Genomic DNA, 1,001 nt, shown 5'->3' with positions numbered 1-1,001 from the left:
GTCCTTAATCTTAAACCCCAAAGGTGGGGAAGAAGCCCGAGTCCCAGAGTTCTGGGCCTATTGGTAAAAAGAGATCTATTTTCTTTTGGTTTTGTATTCCACCTCCCTCCCTTGCCCCTTCTCCTTTTCCTTTTCGTTCTTCTCTTTTCTCTTTCAAGTAACAGTCAAGGAATTAAGATCAGCATTATATGTTTAAATGGAACAGGGAGTGCTCTACACATGGTGATTTAATTATCTCAGGTTTCCACCTGAAAATCCCCTTCGAAAATACGGAATTAAGCCAATGTCAACACTATGCTTTGAATATTGTTAATAAAGTCTTTTTTTTTTTTTTAAATTCCATTCTCACTTGAGCTGTTTTCTTAAATCCCCCTTCCACACAACACAGATACAGAAGGGGTTCCGAATAGGCTAACTTGAGAATTTTACCTATGATCGGTCTTGCTAGAAACCTCCTAGTTTTTTATTTACATTAAAACGCTTGATTTCAATTTTTACTGGATTTATGAATGTTGTTTAAACCTTCCAATGACTTTATAGAACATGTCCCTTTTACCTTTTAAAACTTTAGGGCTCAGTGCTTCCACGGCATCCGGGCATTTATTCTTAATTCTGCTTCTTAAACGGGCTCCTGGGAGGAGCAGTTTCGACCGAGAAGTTCAGAGAAGCAGTTATCACGGAACTTGCAACAGTTAGTGCCGGGCGATAGGCAGGTTAGAAGTGATAACTAGGGCTGGTCTAAAAAACAAAAGCCCCAGGAAGGGAAAGGAAGGGGCAGCCGTGGCCTTGGAGGGCAGTGCGGCCACGGCGCAGGGTCGAAGGTGAGCTCCGGCCGTGGGAAGTCGCCTTCCCGGGCGGCAGAGGAGGCGGTACCCGCTGCCAAAGACCGCGGGGACCGCAGCGCCGCCGGGCGCGCGCCGCTCTGTGCGCCGTAGATGCGCGCCCAGTTCGCCCCCGGGGCCACCGCGAGGTGAAGCCGGCCCTGCCCCCGCGCCACCCCC

The sequence above is a fragment of the Pteropus alecto genome, unplaced genomic scaffold (assembly GCF_000325575.1).
Source record: "Pteropus alecto unplaced genomic scaffold, ASM32557v1 scaffold88, whole genome shotgun sequence".
In the NCBI taxonomy this organism is placed as follows: domain Eukaryota; kingdom Metazoa; phylum Chordata; class Mammalia; order Chiroptera; family Pteropodidae; genus Pteropus; species Pteropus alecto.
The sequence above is the reverse complement of the archived record's forward strand: the minus strand, read 5'-3'. Positions refer to the sequence as shown.